The following is a 19,748-nucleotide window of genomic DNA, read 5'->3' as shown; positions in this document are numbered from 1 at the left end:
CAAGGGACGTTGTAAAGTAGATGTAATTAATAGCGACTTATAGCATTTACCCTCCTCTTGCAAATACATTAAAGTTTGTGTAATAAATAGCCACTGATAGAATTTAACCTGTCTCTTCTTAAAACATGTTCCCCAGAGAAAATTTTCTTTATAGTTCGTGTAATAAATAGTCACTGATAGAATTTAACCCTTCTCTTCTTGATGCATGTTCCCCAGAGAAAATTATCTTTATAGGTAGTGAAATAAATAGCCACTAACAGAATCTAACCCTTCTCTTCTTGATGCATGTTACCCAGAGAAAATTATTAAGCATCCTCGTGTCCCTTTAATACATTTCTGCACTGGTGGTTTGTAAGGATCGGGCAAAATAATTATCTAGATGTATATATGTCCGCGGCTGCCTTGCTCTTGTTTATTGATGTTTCGTCGTGTTTTATTCACAAGGGGGGGAGGGGGGGGGCACTTCTCTCTCTCTTACCCCATCCTGTTCTAGCTCCATGTGGGGGGTGAGGAGGAGGGGAAAGGGGCAAGGATGCTGAGCTCTTGTGTGGACGGAAGAGGAGAGTGGGAGAGACGTTGAGATATGTGTGGGCGGGAGGAGATGAGCGGAGGAGGAGGAGGTGTAGGAGGAGGAGGAGGAGGAGGAGGAAGAGGAGGAGGAGAGTGGGAGGTAAGGCGTTAGGCTGTGTGTAGGCAGAGAAGGGAAAAATGGAAGTGGGGGAGGAGGATGTGAGGGGAGGAAGAGGGAGAGGTGAAAGGGGAGCATCTTTTGTTCAGGGGAGTTTCGCAGGAGTTGAAAGACCACGAGGAAGGTTGAATATCTGACCCGTGTTACTCCCCCAGGCGTCCCCATGCAAGGCCATCTAGCCCCTCTAGATGGCCTTGCCCCATGGCCCTGTGCTACCCCTCCACCACCTCCCTATCCCCCTCCCCCTTCCCCCACCTCCCCCCGTAATGGTAGAGTCGCTGGAGAGTGAAACGCGTTGCCAATATTCACCACCTCGGGATGGAAACTCTTCAGGCGGAAACAACCTTCTTCAACGTTTTTTTTTTCCTCCCTCTTCGACCTCAGGAAAAAATGTTTATTCTTTGGTACACATTAATAATCTAGAAAGTCTGTACGCACCCACTAAAAAAAATAAAATAAAATAAAACAAAATAAGTAAATAGCATAAATAAATAAAAATAATATAATAAATAAATAAGTCCAAGATACTAAAACATGTGCCATGATAAGGTAAAAAAAAATATTTGCTCGAGTGTATCTGGAAAAGCTTATTAAAGTTTTCCGGTGAAGTTTAAATGATTTTTTCACTCACTCTATCTCTCTCTCTTTCCAGGTGAGTGTCCACGGGGGGCTGAGTGAGTGAGGGCCGACGCCTTGCCTGCCAGGTGTGTCAAGGCGGGTGAGTACATACGTGAGACGCTTTCTATCTGCAGGTGAACCGAGGTGGCGGGGGCGGGGCGTGGGCAGGGGTCTGGGGACACGGTAACAGGTGACATAAGGATACTCTAGCATACAAGGATACGCAGATACAAGGATACAAGGATACGTAGACAAGGACACAATAATACAAGGATACGTAGACACAAGGACACAGGAATACAAGGATACGTAGAAGGATACAAGGATAGATAGACATAAGGATATAAAGATAAGTAGACATAAGGATACAAGGATACGTAGACAAAAAAGATTCAAGAACACAAGGATACAAGGATACTTAGACACAAGGATACATAAAGATACAAAAAGATACAATATACAAAAACAACAAGGATACATAGACACAAGGATACAAAAAGATATAAGGATCCATAGACACAAAGACACTCTTTTAAAGGATCTCTCTTTCTCTCTCTCTCTCTCTCTCTCTCTCTCTCTAACCTTCATTTGAAAAGCTCAGTCGACTTTGCAGTAACTAAACAACTTGGTAATCTGTTCCACTCACCCATTGCCGTATTTGCCAACCAGTTTTTACTCCTTCCTTAATCAGTCTGCTATTGTTGCGGGGCCTGACAGCTTTATCCGCAGCCTCTTAACACTGCTGGCCCTTGATGTATATAGGATAAGATTAAAAGAGTTCCCGTTAAGGATGGAAAATGTTGAAGCTGATAGTGTTCCTCCCTTAATGCTTTGTAAAGTAAAGAAACAGCTCAAGGGCAATCAGGACACCTCTCCTCCCGAAATTGACCCCTCTTTCGGCCACTTCTTTCGATTTTTTTTAGGAGCAGCGAGTAGCGGGCTTTTTTTTATTATTCCTTTTTTTTTTGTGCCCTTGAGCTGTCTCCTTTGTTGCAAAAAAAAATATTAATGAGAAAAAAAATGCCCGCTAATCGCTGCCCCTATAAAAATGAGTTCAGAAGAGTGGCCAAAAGAGGTCAATTTCGGGAGTAGAAGTGTCTGGATACTCTCCTTTAGAAAGAGTTCAAGTCGTAGGCAGGAGGAAACACAGACGAAGGAGGATTGTTTCAGAGTTTACCAGTCCAAGGGATGAGAGAATAAAGATGCTGGTTAACTATTGCATAAGGGATTTGGACAGTATAGGGATGAACTAGAGTATATGAATAAAGTCCCTCAATTGTGTTCGTTAATTCATTGATCTAATGACGACCTCGAGTACCAATGGGAGGAGGGTGAGCCGCGGTGCATTGTGGAATTCCCCGAAAGGACCCCGCCGCCACAAGTCCCTCAAAGGATGCGCTCAGGCAGAACCACGAGTGTCCCGCCATCCATGGAGCCTCCTTATTGTGTGTGTGTGTGTGTGTGTGTGTGTGTGTGTGTGTGTCGTAGGAGGAAGGAGATAAGGCAGCGTCTGAAGTTTAGCCTCTGTAGAATTAACATTTTTAAAGAGAAAGTGTCTGAGCTGGCATCATTTAAGAAACAATATCACGGATCCTTTTCGCTAATTATCCTCTACAAAGACATAATATAGGCATTACCTTGTACGTGTTAGTAATGGGTAGTAATAGTAATAGACAGAGTAATAGTAGTAGTTAGTAATAATGCTTTTAAAATCTTGCTTTGTACTTAAATTCGTGTGTGTGGAAGCAGAAGCACGTAAGATAGCCGTACATTCTCCCTCTGTGCATAGGTGTTTCTGCCCTCGGTATCGAACCCGTGCCACTGGTATGCTCCCGATAATGGTTTTGTTTGATTAACCTTTCGCAGTAATACACTAGAAAGGCTATACGTTTGCTACATCATGTTTTGCAATAATAAGAGGAGAGCTGTATATATGCTTTTTCATCCTGCGTGCATTTAACTAATAGGCTTCCATGAGAATTGAAAGTCGCACTAGTTGTTATTGTGTTTGTTTTGTGTTATGCATGTTGCGTGTTATTTATAGCGCGCAGCAGCATCAGAAAACATTGCCGGTGATCTGCACAACCCACCATCCTCTGATCTTACTTTTTATTATGCATTTATTTATTGATTCATTGATTTGCATGGGGATGGCTGGTCTTCTCACGCCTTTGCCTCTGTTACCTTTTAGTCTTAAGAATCAGGATATAAATGACCCTCTCCTGTATACGTCCCCTCACAGTACTAGTCTTAAGCGCCATAGTGTTAGAAAGGACTGACCTCTCTCTCTCTCTCTCCTGGCCACTCGTTCTGTACTCTCTTTGCCGGAACAGTGCTTAACGGGCTTTTATATCTTCTGTTTGTGTTGCCCTTGAGTTGCTTCCATTGCTGTAAAAAGAAGACTACAGCATCCTAGGGTGTTTATAACGTCTTGCTTCTTCCTGTGCGAGTCCCGTTACCGTCGGCATTTGAATTCGTTAAACTGTTCATCGTTTGAGGGATGAGAAAAAGTAAGTCCCCTCGCTTCCTGCTAGAACGTTCCTCACACTCCCGCCCGCCAGCATCTGTCCTTCCTTCTCACATCCCTGCTATTTCCTCAGTGCCTCGCCTCGCCTTTCTCCCGGCTGTACCGCTGACTACACACACCATCTGTTTGTACTCTCCTATTCTTCCTCACTGGCACTGGGTCTTATTATTATTGCCAGTCTCTCTCCCTCTTCCTTTTCTAACCTTTGTGGGGGAACGCCTAACTTAAGTAGATCAAACAAAAGAAAGGATTCATCTATATAACACTGGTCGATAAGAAGCAGACATCTTAAAAAAAAACTAAATCTTGAACGAGAAATGGCTGTAGTTGACTCATAGTAGTAGTAGTAGTAGCAGTAGTAGTAGTAGTAGTAGTAGTAGTAGTTTGCGGCGGAGGAAAAAAAAAGATTATAGATATGGTCATAGGAGGCTGCATAAGGAAGAGAACAGACTGCGATGTGGAGGATGTGGAGTGCAATAGGAGTAATATGGGTGGATGGTGCGTATGGGAGTGACTCACGGTGGAGGAGGGGGGAGGAAGGGAGGTTGAAAATGTGTGTGTGTGTGTGTGTGTGTGTGTGTGTGTGTGTGTGTGTGTTTGGGGCGAAGGGGTGCAAGGGTGGGGAGAGGAGGGGAGGGTCGGGTGTGTAATGTGGCGTTAAGTGGGGTGTGAGTGCTAATGGACTGCTGACTAATGGAGTATTTGTATCTTTGATTTTGCCGGATAGTTTGTTTTGTTCGTCTCTGCGTCCTCGTGCTTCTGCTGCTGCTGTTTTCTGGATTGTTTTGTGGTTGTGTTTGTTGTTTTGGAATTAAGAAAGGATGGAAGGAAGGGAAGGTTAAGGAGAGGAAAGGAAAGGGCGGGATAGTAAACGGTAGGAAAGGAAAGGATAGGAAAATAAAGGAGAGGAAGGAAAGGAAAGGAAAGGAAAGGAAAGGAAGGGAAGGAAGGAAGAAAGGGAAGGAAGGAAAGGAATAGGCAGGAAGGAAGGAAGGAAGGAAGGAATGAGAAGCAGATTAAGGGAGACAAGGGGGGTGCCACGGCCCATATATTACTACTACTACTACTGCTACTACTACTACTGCTACTACTACTACTATTACTACTACTACCACCACCATTACTACCACCACCACCTTCTCGCCCCCCCCCCCTCCCCCCCCCACCACCACCGTCAGCATCAGGCAAATACATTCATACGTCTCTGCTTCGTTATGGAGGGCGAGGGAAGCGAGGCCGTTGGGGAAGAGGAGGGGAGGAGGGGGAGGAAGGGAAGACAGGGGGAGGGGAAGGCGGCGAGGCTCCTGATGGCTCGAGTTTCACCTCTGCGGGGATTTTCTGGGATTGTGGCTGGATCTGGGGGATGAGGGATGGCCCGTCGAGGTGAGGGTAGTGGGGGGAGGGGAGGAGTGGAGGAGCCGGCTCACAACATTAAGATGGCTGGTCCTGAGCACTGCTGCGGGTCTGAGTCTCGGTCTTAGCTCTAACCCACCCACTCAAGCTCTCTTTTTCCTTCTCTTCCTTCCTCCTTTCACATTAAAGCTCTCTTCTGTTCCTCTCTTCCTTTTTTTCTCCCACATACTCAAGCTGTTTTCCTCTTCCTCCTTTCTCCTTTTCACTCCCGCACTCAAGCTGTCTTCCGTTCCTCTCTTCCTTCTTTTCACCCACACACTCAAGCTGTTTTCCTCTTCCTCCTTTCTCCTTTTCACTCCCGCACTCAAGCTGTCTTCCGTTCCTCTCTTCCTTCTTCTCACCCCACACATCCAAGCTCCCTTCCTTCTCTTCCTTCCTCCTTTTCACGCACACACTCAAGCTTCCTTCCTTCCATTCCTTCCCTTCCATTCCTTCCCCTGTAAAAAAAGGAGTTCAGAGGAGTGGCTAAAAGAGAGGTCAACTTCGGGAGGAGAGGTGTTTGTTTGTCTCCGTGTTCTTATCCGCTGAAGAAAAAATGTCGTTATGGCGCCGCGAAGGTCGTTGATGATGTGCGCGGCGTGTGTAACGAAGAAAATGCCTCACGCAATGGTATACTACGGACCGTGAAACTTAGGTCAGGGAAGGGAAAAAACGCCCAGCAGCTCTATGGTCTGTTTTCCTCATCTCCTCGTCCTCACTCTGCTGCTGTTGTCTGGGTTGTTTGGTACGATCGTTGTTTTGGATATTAAGGAGGGAAAGAAGGAAAGGATGGGCATTTGAGGAGAGTAAAATAAATGAGAAATATATGAAAGGGAGAGAATGGAAATTAAAAGGAACAGAAAGGAAAGAAGGAAGGTAGTAACAGTGAAGCAAACAGGTGATAATAGAAGAAAAATAACCCTGAAACAAACAAAAGAATAGCGATAAGAAAGATGGTAAAATAGACTGCTTTTACGTTTATTTAGGCTATGAAATTGACCTCTGGGGCGGGTATTAGTGTGGCGCGATGACAGTTTTTATAGTTTTCTCTTTTTTTTCTTTTGAGTTGGAAAGTAAAACACGACACAGTCCCTTCTTGACCGTCCTTCACTTCTCCTCCTCCTCCTCCTCCACCTTTCTTCTTTTTTTTTTCCATTTTTTTTGTTCCTGTTGTTCTGCTTCTAGTTCTTGTTATTGTTTTTTGTTATTGTTTTTCTTGTTCTTTTTATTCAATTTCATCTTTTTCTTTTTTCTTCTCCTACTTCTTCTTTTCTTCTACCTTTTCCCCTTTCTTTTCCTCCTCCTTTTCTTCTACCTTCTCCCCCTTTCTCTCCTTTTTCTCCTCTTCCTCTTCATCATCTTTACCGCCATTCTTTTTTGTCCTCGTGTGGGTCCATTTCTTCCTTTTTCTTTCGCTCACTTTTTTAGGTCAACCTCATGTCTGACCTCGTATACCGTCTTGTTCTCCCTGCTGGCACGGCCCGGGATGCACGAGGTGGGGGAGTAGAGGAACCTAAGAGGGGGGAGAGGAGAAGGGGGACGAGGCATCAGGAGTAGAGAGCAGGGACAGTACAGTGTGTAGCAGGGACTGACAGGTGAAGGGGGAGGCAGGAACGCACAGGCTGGTAGATGAAGAAGGAGGAGAAAGAGGAGATGATCGGATAAAAGGGGTTAGATTAGAGGCATGAAGAGTAGTGCAGGGATAGTAGAGAATGAAACAGGATGAAGATAGAGGCAGATAAGAGATAAGAGAGAGGAAGGACAGTGACAGATTAGAAGATAAAGACAGTGAAGAGGATAGACAAAGAGAGAGAGAGGAGACAGAACAGGAGAGACAGACAGAGAAGAGGAGGATAGGTGGAGAGAGTAGCAGGGGGTGACGGATAAAGGGAGAGACAGAAGAGATAAAGAAAGGAGAGACAGACAGAGAAGAGGAGAAACAGACAGAGACAGAGAAGATACTAACGGAAATACGAATAGAAGGAATGAATAAAAAAGAACACAAATAAGCAAACACAAGAATAGCGATGGAAGGAAGGATAGACAGGCAGACAAGCGAACAGACAGATGGAAAAATAGAAAGATGGAAACACAGAAGGACTGAGAAAGTGAAAAAAAACAAGACATGAATAAAAAAGGAATGAAAACAGACAGAGGCAGAGAAAAGGGGAGGAAAGACAGAGACAGAGAAGAGGAGAAACAGACAGGGAAGAGGAGGAGACAAAAGGGAAGCAGGGGACGTAGGAGGTGGAAGAGGAAGAGGAGGAGGAAGCAGGATGTCCAGTGAGAATCATATTGAATTCTCGCTAATCCTCCCGGCTTAGGATGCTCACCCCCGCTGACCGTGTTCTTTCCTAGCGTGGGAGGAGGAGGAGGAGGAGGAAAAGGAGGAGAAGAAGAAGAAGAAGAAGAAGAAGAAGAAGAGGGAGAGGAGGAGGAGGAGGAAGAAACATCACCAGTATCATCAGCATCATCAGCATCACCATCAACAACAGCAACAGAAAAAGGAGAAGAAGATTACCTGGTACACTCATTGCTATTATTTCTACTTTTTTTTCTGTTGTTGTTGTTGTTGTTGTTGTTGTTGTTGTTGTTGTTGTTGTTGTTGTTATTGTTGTTGTTTCTGATTGGTCAGACCGTACTGGTAAACTATTGTAATTTGTCCTTCCCTCCCTCCCTCCCTCTTTTCCTTTTTTCCCTTTCCTTCCTCTTTCATTTCCTTTATTTTATTTATCCTTCTTGTCACATTCCACTTTTTGAACCCTATAGTCATTTTTTGCACTGATTGAATTTTCCTTTTATTCCTCGCTATTATTTTTCTTTACATTTTTTTATCAATCTCCATACTTCCCTCTTTGTTTTTCTTTTTCTTTTTAGTTCATTTTTTCTTTTCTTATATTTTTCTCTTATATATTCATCTTTCTATTTTTCTATCTGTCTATCTCTTTGTTTGTCTGTCTTCCCATTTATCTTTGTCTTTTTATTCCTGTTTTCGTATGTTTTTTTTATTCCTTTTGTTATTATCATCTGTTAGCTTTCTTTTTCTCATTGTTTTTTATTCATTTGTATTTGTTTTGATGTTAGATAATCACCATGTTTGTTTGTTTGTTTGTTTGTTTTCCTATCGGTTATGGCTCCCTTGTTTTTATTTCCTTTCCTCAATACATAAAGCTTCCTGTTTCATTAATGTGTTTTAGCGTGTTTTTTTTTTTACTTTCCCTCCTTTTTTTCCCTTTCCTACCCTCCTTCTTTCCCTTTATTTTATTTATCCTCCTTGTCACATTATTTTTTTGAACCCTAGTCTTTTTTCCATTGATTTAATTTCCCTTTTGTTCACAGCTATTATTTTCTTTCTATATATTTTTCTCTTTATTCTCTTTTTCCCTGTTTTTCTTTTTCTACACATGTTTTCATCCAACCATTCCTTCTGGGTCGTAGTAGGAGAATTAATGTCCTTTTTCCTGTTTTCCTCATACCCACACAACCTGCACTATTTTACATTATTTTTTTACGATTACTTTTTTACACTCCCCACATAACCTTCACATTTTTTTCCCACGTACTTTTTATTTTTTCCTCGTCCATAATAATTCCTGCACTATTTCCCCTTTTATTTTTTCCCACGCTGCCCACCAAACTAACTAAATATTTCCCGCTTCAAAACACACCTTCGGGCTTGGGTCCTATAATAGCTGACTTGTCCATGGCGTTGTGGCTGCTTATGTAGAAGCTTTGTTGTTCTTGTATTATGATCCTACTCGTAATATCTAACACGCGGATTAATTACCTCTCTTAATCCTCCAATTGACATACTTTATCTGTGGTTTCCGTCGAAGTGTGGATTAATACATAGTAGCTCTGTATTTGTTATGTTCTTAGTATACTTTTTGTTACTAATGCTAAATACACCTTGATTACGAACTTTTCTATTAATTTTGACTTACATAAGTGTGAGGGAACAGGCTTAGCGGGAGGGTTGTGATGCTTATAGAATTGCTCCTTGATGACTAGAAGGTTTGCACTGCTTGGGAAGAGAGAGTAGGCTAATCCATAAACCTAAACTTGATCGACTCAGGAAAGGTTCGAATGCCATTGGAGTAAAAAAAGACGAGGATGTGAGGATTAGCGATAGTGTTTTGTTTGGTATAGATTTACAGGTGACCAGAGGGTGTTGCTAAGAGGTTTGTACCGCCTTGAGCGAGAGAGTAATTCGTAAACCTGAACCGGATCGCCTCAGGAAAGGTTCGAAGACCAAGATGAGACTGTGAGATGTGGAGGAGAGAGAGGTGAGGGTTGATCGGGGCTTCGTGGAGTAGAGGAAGGTGAGGGGTGAGGAAGGTGAGGGAAGGTGAGGGGTGAGGAAGGTGAGGGAAGGTGAGGGGTGAGGAAGGTGAGGTGTGAGGAAGGTAAGGGGTGAGGGAAGGTGAGGGGTGAGGAAGGTAAGGGGTGAGGGAAGGTGAGGAGCGAGGGAAGGTAAGGGGTGAGGGAAGGTGAGGGGTGAGGGAAGGTGAGGGAAGGTGAGGTGTGAGGAAGGTAAGGGGTGAGGGCAGGTAAGGGATGAGGGAAGGTGAGGGGTTAGGGAAGGTGAAGGGTGAGGGAAGATGAGGGTGAGGGGTGAGGAAGGTGAGGGGTGAGGGAAGGTGACGGATGAGGGACGTGGCCTGAGGAAGCTGTACCAGTGGTCGTCATGGTGATAGCTTCTGCCTGCCGCCTTGCCACGCCTCGTCCCGCTTGCTCTTGGGGCCACGGACACCATCACTCTCCTGGGTCTTGCCTCCTGCTGCTGTCACGCGGGAGACATAAGAAAACAAACCATATTACAGAAATGGGCAAAGATAAATAGAAGACTGACACTGAAGAAGTTAAACAAGGATGCAGCTGAATAAGACTGCTAGTACTTTATATTGCTATCTGACACGCAAGGCTTAGAAGAAAAGGGACACGTTACAGAGATAGAAAACAAGTCAGGATAAAAAAAAATGACAGCCATCCAATAAAACGATAAAGCAGCAGAAGAGGATAAAGTACTGAAGTGATCTGACAAGCAAAGGTACTATAGAAGAAAGCTCATTATGGACATTGAAAAGGAAACTAATGACAGCGGAGAGCAGCGCGGGAAAGTCATTATATTGCCCAGATTTTCAGAGGACTAATTTATTTATTTATATATATATTTTTTTTTAATTTTCCACCAAAAGGCTTCGAGGATTTTCTCTGCTGTATGTTCTTTGATATTTTCACATGAAAGTTTTATGCTCGATTTGTGAGGCAGCGTAAGAGTGGAAACCTGTTTAATATTACAACCTGGACCGTGAACCGTATATACTTGCTGGCTTTGTGGGTCTGTCTACAGTACGGTCGTGAACTCCTTTGCCAGTTCACTGACCTCAGGGAGTGAATTTCTTGGGTGGACCGAAGAGGGAGAAGAAAAAGAAGAAGAAGAAGAAGAAAAGAAAAAAAAAGAGGTAGAAGAAGAAGAAATAGAAAAAAAGTTGAAGAAGAAAAAAAAAGACCACCACCACCACCACCACCAACAACAACAACAAGAACATAAACAAGAACATAAATAAGAAGAAAAAGAAGAAAAGTAGACAGACAGACAGACAGAAACAGAAAAAAAGAAACACATACTCAGCACGCGAATACAGAAAAAGAGAAGAGAGAAAAGAAGAAAAAAAACCCCACCGTTCGAAATATGATGCGGTTTGAGTTTTCCGCCGTGAAGCTGTTTGTTACACTAATTGCATCATCGCGGTAATCCACAACGGACGCTCATATGCCGTAAGTGGTGCTCGCGGCTCCTAATGGTGTCATGAATCCGGGGCGGGCGAAACAGAAAGGAACGGGCAGTGAAGGCGATTCTTAATGTTTAGTGAAGGGCCTTGGCTGGTAACGGACGGTCGGGAGCGGTTGTGTGGGTGGGTGTTGGCTGTGGTGGTGGTAGTGGTGGTGGTGTGTGGTGGTTTGTCCATTTGTTTGCTCTGTCTTAATGTGTGGTTGTGGTTGTGTTTGTGGTTGTGGTTGTTGGGTTTTGTTTTAGTTTTGTAGCGGCGGCAGATGGTTAGTTTTTTTTTATTTTTTTTATTTTTTTGAACACACGGTAGTTCCTCCTGTCTTTATCTTCCCCCTTTCCTCCTCCTCTTCATTTATTCATTACTTCATTGTTTCTTTTTTCTTCTTGATTTTCTTCTTCTTCTTCTTCTTCTTCTTCTTCTTCTTCTTCTTCTTCTTCTGCTTTTTCTTCTTTTTCTTCATCTTCTTCCTCAACTTCTACTTTTTATCTTTTCAATTTCTTTTTCTCCTTCCTCATTTTCAGAGCTATTTCTTAATCCATTGATCGAAGTCTCGTAATCTTCCTGTGTCTCAGTATATGTTTGAAGGGCACTGGCTGAGTCCAATCACCTGAGATCATATGCTGTAGGGAGGGAAGAGCGACAGCCGCCTTATCTGTCCGTGCGTCTGGTAATTGAGCAGGTATGCAGCGCGGCCCGAGGGCAGGTAGCCGTGGTAACCAGAGCGACGTGGTGAAGCTGTGTTCCGAGAAGCGGCCAGCGGAACGGACGGAAGGAAGGCCGCAGCAGCATCCGTCGAGACTCAGAGGCCCATGACACGGAGGCGACCAAGGCGAGCGACCTGTGTTATTTCCTGGCTTCTTGTTATTTCTGTTTATATACCTTCGTTATCCCGTTGTAGCTTATGCATTTTTGTTGTTTTATTCATTACGTGTTTGTGTGTATGTGCGGGCTGTAATTGATATTTGTACTTTACTTTGTTTATCTTTTTCGTGTGAGAGATTTATTTATATGAGAAGCAGAGACAGAGATGGAGAGCTTTGCTGGATCGATCGTTTTGAGAGGGACACAGGAGGAGAGAAGGTAGGAGTGAGGAGAAGGGCAGGAGTGACATATAGATGGATAAAAAGAAAGGACATTTAGAAGACGGGAGATGGGAAAATGAAAATTGAGCGGGCCAACTATTTGTATGGATTGAAGAAAGGAGAGGAGGAGGAGGAGGAGGAGGAGGAGGAGGAGGAGGAGGAGGAGGAGGAGGAAATATGAAAGAGCAAGCAGCAGAAATCCTGTTTGGTTATGACGAGGCTGCATGCTTGAGTGACTTTTGTATATTTGCCTGGGAACTCACTTACCTGCAGAAGGGATTCCAACACTTCCTATCGGTAGGTATGGGGACGTTCAACAACTGACAACCCAAATCGTTAAAAAAAATCCTGTTAAGTGTCTGTATTGCAAAAGCTACCCTTGACTCGGCAGACCGTTCGGAATTCGTAGATATCCAGTTAGGTTAGGTTAGGTCAGGTTAGGACTTGAGCATTTTCTAGAGAGTGACCTTTTTGAATTTGTACTTGAGGCCTTGTATCATCTCTTCCCTTTAGTCGCCACTTGTTGTTGAATCGCCTGAGCCGTTCCTCGTAAGGTTATCTCTCCTCACAACGATGGTATCATTTCATTGAGGAGGAGGAGGAGGAGGAGGAGGACGGGGACGAGGACGAAGACGAAGAAGAAAAAGTAAAAGTAGAAGAAGAAGAGGACGATGAGGACGAAGAAGAGGACGAGTAGAAGGAAATAACAAGACGCATGAGATTTAAGATGGACAAAGAACGCCTGCCTCATTACGTCTCCCTTGATGGAAATTCCTGGAAGATGACGACGCTTGAGAAAGGAACTCATTACGGCGAAGATTTGATAGATGAATAGATCCTGGGATAGACAGATAGATAACCAAGACGTAGCGTATTTAAAGGGGGGGGAGGGGAGTGGGAAGGGGCAGGAGATTATCATTATACCATCGTCCTGTGTGTGTGTGTGTGTGTGTGTGTGTGTGTGTGTGTGTGTGTGTGTGTGTGTGTGTGTGTGTGTTGAGGAATGAACGTGAGAAACAGAAAGAAAATGAATTGAGGGAGGGAGGACAATGACGAGAAGGCTTTGCAAGGATGTGTGTGTGTGTGTGTGTGTGTGTGTGTGTGTGTGTGTGTGTGTGTGTGTGTGTGTGTGTTGTTTGGTAGCTAGTGTTGCATTGTGTTTCTTCAGTGGGTCAATGACGAAGGTTCTGCCAGGATGCGTTTTGTGTTTGCGTGGCTTGGCTTGTGTTGTGTTGCCTCAATGTTTCACGCACGGCCTTAGTGATTCGTTCCTTAAAACCGACATGAAACGCGGACAGGACAACGGACAGGCAGTTAGCGTTTGTTTTGCTTTCTCTTAAACATTTGGAGTGTGTTAGAGTGAACGAGAATAGAATGCTGGGGTAAACATGTGTAACGACGCTAACGAGGAAGAGTAAGAGGAGGAGGAGGGCCAGGAAGAGAAGGAAGCATGTAGTTTGTCTGTGGATGTGGCCGATTCCAGCTAACACGGAGTCAGATTGGACTGATATGATAACGACGTAGAGAATGAGAAGCATTTACCTGAAGGGGGATGCATGGAGGCAGGGGGTGGCAGGGATGGGAGGAGGAGAAGAGGGTCTGTGGGGTACAATACAGCGGATCAGATCATGGGAGCGCCGCTGTGGCTCTGTATCAGTGGCTCCAGCGGCTGAGGGATTACTTGTGTATTAGTGGATCAGTGCTCAGCCCCCGTGTGTGGGTACCGGGATGAGGTGAGGGGGGCATGAGGGAGCTCTCTCAGTAAGTACATGTTCCAGTTTATCTGTCCGTCTGTCTGTCTGTTCCGTCAGTGTTGACCAATACTGAAAATGTGTTTGGAATGGCCCAAGGGAGTGCCTCAAAGTGTGTGTGTGTGGGGGGGGGGTTAGGACGTAGCGGTGAGCTCTCTATCTGTCTGTCAACCGGTGGCTGAGTGGATAGCGTGCCGGCCCCTCGTTCGTTGCGTCCTGAATTATGCGGGTTCGAATCCTCCGCTACCACCTGGGATTTTTCAGTCACCGCCGAGTGGCCTAAGACTACCCACATGCTGTTCTGAAGACCACCCATCAACCCGGACTCTAGAGGAACGGTCCAAGGAAAATAAAAAATGAGCTCCTGGGGGCAGCGTGAGCCAAGAATAGATGGCGCCACTATAAACACTTACCTGCACCATGATGGGCTTGGGTTGACCACCAGGCCCAACCAAGAAAGCCTACCGGTGCTATAGGCCAGGACGTAAAAAAAAAAAAAAATAAATAAAAACAATACGAAAGATGTGTTTGCAGGAAGCCGGGGGGAGTTAAACAGCTTGTGATATTAAGTAACATTGGCGTGATGAGGAAGTCCAGCGCGGCACGTGACGGGGACGAATCTTAGTAATTTGGTGAGATACTTCTATTCCGTGTTTCTTTTGCTTGTTTATTTATTTTTTTGAGGGGGGAAGGGAGGGGAATGTTTAATAGGTTTGTGGCGTTTGTTATATTATGTGAGCATGTGCGTTTTTTGTGCTTTTTTTTGCGAGTGTATGTTTATTTTTTTAGGGGGTATATTTTGTGTATTTTCATGTTTTATTGTTGCGTTTGTGTTTTATTTTATTTATTGCTTATTCTTTAGTGCGTAAATTTTGTGTTTTTTCGCTTTTTTTGTCTTTTTGTGTATTTTTTGCGGTCGGTGTTTTTCTGTATTTTTTTTTTTCATTTGTGTGGTAATGATTTTTTTTTATAAAGGGTAAAAAAGGAAAAAAAAGGGAAGAGGGTCGAAAATAATGAGGTTTACCGTACTTTATTTTTCCTGTGTGTATATAATTTTTCCTCACCTTTTTTTTTTGTCCCGCGGTATCGTTCGGGGAAAATACATATATATTAAACGTTGGGAGGAGGAGGATTATTACTTTTCCTTCTCTCTGTATACCCGTGTCTTTTTTCTTTTCTTTTTCTTTTTCCTTTTTTTGCTGCTACATCAGTACGATCGCTAACCTGATTTTTCTTCCGGCTTTTGTTTTGTGTAATTTGCTTTGTGCTATGCGTTTTTTTCTTCTTCTTTTTCTGTGTGTGTGTGTGTGTGTGTGTGTGTGTGTGTGTGTGTGTGTGTGTGTGTGTGTGTGTGTGTTTCTTTAAACCTAAATGCAACCACCACTAATAACAACAACAACAACAACAACAACAACAACAACAACATCAACATCATCTCCCATCCAGCTTTCCCCTTCCATCTACCTCTTTCCCATTCCCATCCTTTATTTTCTTCCTTATTCCTCTTCTTCTTCCATCCCTTGCCTCTGTCTTCCTCTCTATAAATCTCCTCTTCCATCCCTTTTCTTCTATCTACTAATTTCTCTCCTATTCCATCTACATACCTTACCCTCCCCTGCCATCACCTTTTATCTATCGCTCCGTACCTTTTCCTCCCATCCTCTTCCCCTCCTCCCTTTCCCTTCAATTATCTGCCTTTCTTTCCCCTTCTCTCCCCTTCTAGTTATAACCCTCCTTCCCTCCTACTCCCTTTCATGTATTCCCTTCCTCCTCCTCCACCTACATATCTTCCCCTCCCTTTCCCTTCATTTATCTATTTCTCCTTCTCTTCAACCTACGTCTCTACCTACCCATCCCCCTTTCCCTCACCTCCTGCCTCTCTCCTTACCTCCTATTGCACCCTCATACCTTATCCTCCCCTCCCCTTTCATCTAACTGTTTCCCTCTCCCCCCTTCAACCTACAGATTCTCCTCACCTTTCCCTTCCCTTCCCTTCCATTCCCTTCCCTTCCCTTCCCTTCCCTCTCCTTCCTCCTCCCCTCCCGTCCATCCCACCCTTCCGCAGGCCACTTAGTCAGGCCACTTCGCGTCCTCCTCTGCACAGTGACCGAAGACCCGCTCGTTAGTGATTAATTAACGGATCGCGTACGACTGAACTCTTGACTGGTTGGCTGCCTGTCCCGCCCCGCCCCGCCCCGCCCCGCCTCGCCTCTTCCCGCTCCGTCCTGTTCTGCCTGTGCTTCGGCGTGTTCTCAGTTGGAGGAGGAGGAGGAGGAGGAGGAAGACTGCTGTTGGCGGTTAGTCGGTCATTTCGTTCCATCTTGTCCCTCGAATTCCGGCTTAGAGAAGGAGGACGAGGAGGAGGAGGAGGAGGAGGAGGAGAACAGTGAGAACATGGATGAAGATAAGTGCGGAGGATGGGAACGAGAATATGAAGGAGGAGGAAGAGGAGGTGGAAGAGGAGAATGAAAGTTTAAGTTAAAGTGGAGGAAGAGGAGGAGGAGGAGGAGGAGGAGGAGGAGAACAAGCAGTAAGAAGAGGAGGAGGAGGGCTTGGGGCGGTGATGCTTGCTAACTCCCGACAGGACTTGGTCTAATTGCCTTCCTCTCTCGAAATGGCTTCAGCTGCGTAACTCCGTGAATGCAGTTTGCTCGCATGGTTTTCCTCCTCCTACTCACTCCCTCCCTCCCTCTCCTTCCCCTCCCTTCCCCTGCCTTCCTCCCTTCCCCCTTGCCTGCTTCCTTCACTCCCCTTCTTTCCCCTTCCCCTCTCTACCTCCTTCCCTCTCTTTCTCTTCTTCCTTTTCTTCTTCCTACTCTCTCCCTCCCTCCCTCTCCTTCCCCTCCTTTCCCCTTCCTTCCTCCCTTCTCCCTTGCCTGCCCCCCACTCCCCTTCTTTCCCCTTCCCCTTCCCCTTCCCCTCTCTGCCTCCTTTCCTCTCTTACTCCTCTTCCTTTCCTTCTTCCTCCCCTTTCTTACCTTCTTCCCCTTCCTTAACCCCCCCCTGCCTCCCCTACCTTTCCTTCTTTCTCCCCTTCTTCCTCCCATTTCTCTCCTTTCTCCCCTTCATTACCTTCTTCCCCTTCCTTAATCTCCCTGCCTCCCCTATACTTTCCTTCTTTCTCCCTTTTCTCCCCTTCTTCCTCCTCTTTCTTTCCTTCCTTCTTCCCCCCCTTCGTTTCTTTCTTCTTCCCCTTCCTTCATTCCCCTGCCTCCCCTACCTTGCCTTCCTCCCTCCCTTACCCCCTTCTGTCCCTCCCTCTCTTACTCCCCTCCATCCCCCGCCTTCCTCCTCCTCCTCTCCCCTGCGTCTGTGTCTTTTTCTGTATTCATGTTCTGTCTGACCACCTGTGTGTGTGTGTGTGTGTGTGTATGTTATTTTTATGCGCCTTGTTTGTGTGTCACCGTGTCGGGTCGGTCTTTTTCTTTGTCTTTTGTTTTAGCTTAGAAATTCTCCTCCTCCGTTGTGTGTGTAGGGGGGTGAGGGGGGAGGGGGGGTTGTAAGTGTGTGTGTGTGTGTGAGTGTGAGGGAAGGAGAGTGTATGATATTGTCCTCTCTCTCTCTCTCTCTCTCTCTCTCTCTCTCTCTCTCTCTCTCTCTCTCTCTCTCAGCATAAACAGAGCAATTACGCGTCTTAACTTTTGGTCCCGGAGGTTCAGTTTTCATTACAGTTTACACGGATCGCCTTTTACGGAGGAGGGATGTTGCGTTTACGATAAGGATGAGCGTATGGATCAGCCTCCCTTCCCCTGCCTTTCTTCCTCTCTTACTCCTTTTCCTTCCCCTCCTTCCCCTCCCCTTCCCTGGCTTCCTCCCTCTCTTACTCCTCTTCCTTTCCCTCTCCTTCCCTGCCTTCTTCCCTTTCTTTCTCCCTTTCCTTTCCCCTCCCTTCCCTGTCTTCCTCCCTCTCTTCCTCCTCTTCCTTTCCCTTCCTTCCCCTTCCCTTCCTTCCTCCCTCATACTCCTTTCCCTTTCCTTCTCTGCCTTCCTCCCTCTCTTCCTCCTCTTCCTTTCCCTCCCCTTCCCTGCCTTCTTCCCTTTCTTTCTCCCTTTCCTTTCCCCTCCCTTCCCTGTCTTCCTCCTGCTTTTGCTCCCCTTCCTTTCCCTTCCCTTCCCTCCCTTCCTCCCCTCCCTTCCCTTGCCTTCCTCCCTCTCTTACTCCCCTTCCTTTCCCTCCCCTTCACTGTCTTCCTTCCTTCCTCCCCTTCCTTTCCGTGTTTGTGTGTTTTTTATGCATTTGTTTTTGCTTAATTAACTTTTACACTAAGATGGCACGGTTCGTAATGACTGAGAAGGTAACATACCTGAGTCTGACTTTAAGAGTAGCCTACTGACGGTGCTTCCACGGTATTCATGGGCTTATTAGGACGAAGTAGCAGCGCGAATGAACCTTATGTATGTAACCTCGTGTGTGATTATACCTTACGCGCCTCCAAGATATCGTGGGGATCGCTGGCAAGTGTTAACGTTTTGCTTATGACCCTAGATTGTTTTGTTTTCACGGGCCTGTTGTGGACGGAGAATGTGATTGAGAGAGGAGAAGGGAGGAAGGGAGGGAGGTTTGGTGGTATGGAGGTGGAGGAAGAGGGAAGGTAGGGAAGGAAAAAGAGAGAGAGAGAGAGAGAGAGAGAGAGAGAGAGAGAGAGAGAGAGAGAGAGAGAGAGAGAGAGAGAGAGAGAGAGAGAGAGAGGAAGGGAGGCTGAGAGGAAAAAGAGATGGAAAGGGAAGCGAGAAAGGAAAGTAAAAAAGGAGAAGTAGAGAGGAAAATGGTTAATAAAGTCGGAGTGAAAGAAAGTAAAAGGTGAAGGTAGAAAGGAGAGAAAGAGAGGCATGCAGGGAAGGGTTGAGAGAGGGAAGGAATGCGTGAAGAAGAGGGGAAGGAAGGGAGGGAAGTGGAGGAGTTGGCGTAGGGTGGGAAGGAGAGAGAGAGACAGGGAAGGGTGTAGAGAGTGAGGGAGAGAAGCAAGAAGAGGAGGAGGAGGAGGAGGAGGAGGAGGAGGAGGAGGAGGAGAAGGAGGAGGAAGCTAGAGCATTTTCAGTGGAATGTACGTGCAAGCATTCAAGCTCTGCCATTTTGAGAGAAAGGAAGAAGGGAAAAAAATAAAAATAAGAGGAAGTAGGGGACGAATTTAATTTTTTCCCTTCCCTTTTTTTCCCTCGTAACCGGGGTCATGTTCAGTCAAGGCCCTTCATTTTGCACGACCTGTTGTTTGCTCTTTGTTCTGATTTCTTCGTTTTCCTCCCTCTCTTTTTCCTTCTCTTCCGGCTCGGTAGTTCCAATTGCTTGTTTAACCCGAGGCCTGATGCAAAATTCTATCGGTGCATGTCTGGGGCAGTAGGGCGAAAGGGGGAAGGGGGGGGGTGTTAGGTAGTAGGTGACCATGCCGGTGTGTACAGGTGTGTGAAGTGAGCAGGTGTGTGTGTGTGTGTGTGTGTGTGTGTGTGTTTGTGTAGGTGAGCAGGTGTAAGTTTGGGTGTGAAGGTATAGTAGCATCATTGAGGTGTTTGGGTGGGTCCTTCGTGCATGTGTGTATATATATATATGTGTGTGTGTGTGTGTGTGTGTGTGTGTGTAGTAAAGGTGTAATAGAAATGCCATAGGTGCAGTAATGTGTGTGGGGGGGGGGGGGATGACAGATGGACAGGATTGAGGGTGAATATGGTGGGGGAAGTTGTGGGTTTATGGGAGGGGGTTGTGGGTTGACAGTGGGTTCTTGAAGGGGGAGGATGAAGTGCTGTCCTGTCTGCCCTGTCCCTTCCTGTTCATGCCAGACCCCCGCCGGCAGCCTGAGCGCGTAATATCCGGTAATAATGGGCGCCGACAGCCGGCCATTGTCGGGGCAGCGCAAGAGCCATTCCATTAGCGTCGCTTCGTTTCCCCTTCAGCGTCCCCGC

The sequence above is a fragment of the Eriocheir sinensis genome, chromosome 14, assembly GCF_024679095.1.
Source record: "Eriocheir sinensis breed Jianghai 21 chromosome 14, ASM2467909v1, whole genome shotgun sequence".
Taxonomy (NCBI): Eukaryota; Metazoa; Arthropoda; class Malacostraca; order Decapoda; family Varunidae; genus Eriocheir; species Eriocheir sinensis.
This window is presented reverse-complemented; position numbering follows the sequence as displayed.